Source organism: Capsicum annuum, unplaced genomic scaffold, assembly GCF_002878395.1.
Source record: "Capsicum annuum cultivar UCD-10X-F1 unplaced genomic scaffold, UCD10Xv1.1 ctg68773, whole genome shotgun sequence".
Classification (NCBI taxonomy): domain Eukaryota; kingdom Viridiplantae; phylum Streptophyta; class Magnoliopsida; order Solanales; family Solanaceae; genus Capsicum; species Capsicum annuum.
The window spans coordinates 1-1726 of NW_025878344.1; the positions used below are offsets into that span (position 1 = coordinate 1).

The following is a 1726-nucleotide window of genomic DNA, read 5'->3' on the forward strand; positions in this document are numbered from 1 at the left end:
ATTCTATCCCAATTTTTCTTTTGCTAGGCCCATAACTAAAAAGCCCACTTTCTTTCGATTACGAGGTTTATTCGAATATGAAATCCAATCGTGGAAATACAGCATCCCACTTTTTTTTACTACCCAGGGTTTTGATACATTTCGCAATCGAGAAATCTTTATTGGTGCAGGTGCTATCCGAGAACAATTAGCCGATCTAGATTTATGAATTATTATAGAGAATTCGTTGGTGGAATGGGAAGAATTGTGGGAAGAAGGGGACACGGGGAATGAATGGGAAGATCGAAAGGTTGGAAGAAGAAAGGACTTTTTGGTTAGATGCGTGGAATTGGCTAAGCATTTTATTCGAACAAATATAGAGCCAAAATGGATGGTTTTATGTCTATTACCAGTTCTTCTCCTGAGTTGAGACCAATCATTCAGATAGATGGGGGTAAACTAATGAGCTCAGATATTAATGAACTCTATAGAAGAGTTATCTATCGGAACAATACCCTTACCGATCTATTAACAACAAGTAGATCTACGCCAGGAGAATTAGTAATGTGTCAGGAGAAATTAGTACAAGAAGCTGTGGATACACTTCTTGATAATGGAATCCAGGGACAACCAATGAGGGACGGTCATAATAAAGTTTACAAGTTGTTTTGTGATGTAATTGAAGGTAAAGAGGGAAGATTTCGTGAGACTTTACTTGGCAAACGAGTTGATTATTCAGGATGTTCTGTCATTGTCGTGGGTCCTTCACTTTCATTACATCGATGTGGATTGCCTTGTGAAATAGCAATAGAACTTTTCCAGACATTTGTAATTCGTGGTCTAATTAGACAACATGTTGCTTCGAACATAGGAGTTGCTAAGAGTAAAATTCGAGAAAAAGAGCCGATTGTATGGGAAATGTTATGCAGGGACATCCTGTATTGCTGAATAGAGCACCCACACTGCATAGATTAGGCATACAGGCATTCTAGCCCGTTTTAGTGGAGGGGCACGCTATTTGTTTACCTCCATTAGTTTGCAAGGGATTCAATGCCGATTTTGATGGAGATCAAATGGCTGTTCATGTACCTTTATCCTTGGAGGCTCAAGTAGAGGCCCGTTTACTTATGTTTTCTCTTATGAATCTTTTGTCTCTGGCTATTGGGGATCCCATTTCCATACCAACGCAAGATATGCTTATTGGACTCTATGTATTAATGAGCGAAAATCATCGAGGTATTTATGTAAATAGATATAATCCATGTAATCGGAAAAACTATCAAAATCGAAAAAGAAGTGACAATAGTTATTATAAGTATACGAAAGAACCCTTTTTTTTGAATTCCTATGATGCAATTGGGGCTTATCGGCAGAAACGAATCAATTTAGATAGTCCTTTGTGGCTCTGGTGGCGACTAGATCAACGCGTTATTGCTTCAAGAGAAACTCCCATCGAAGTTCACTATGAATCTTTAGGTACTTTTTATGAGATTTATGGACACTATCTAATAGTAAGAAGTCTAAAAAACAAATCCTTTTTATATACATTCGAACCACTGTTGATCATATTGCTCTTTATCGAGAAACCGAAGAAGCTTATATAGAGTTTTCTTGAGCCTATTCATATGGTACCTAACGTAATTCTATGATACCGTGGGACTTCGGGGCTCTCCGGTTCAGCTAGGTACATAGTTCCAGAGTTTATACGCGAATCAAGATCGATAAAAGGAAGTTTTACAATCACCGA

General features: G+C 38.0%; 1 pseudogene; it reads left to right on the forward strand.

The window, feature by feature from the left end:
• The first annotated feature begins 16 nt into the window (after positions 1–16).
• Positions 17–1594, forward strand: LOC124894050 (annotated as a pseudogene).
• The last annotated feature ends 132 nt before the right edge of the window (positions 1595–1726 follow it).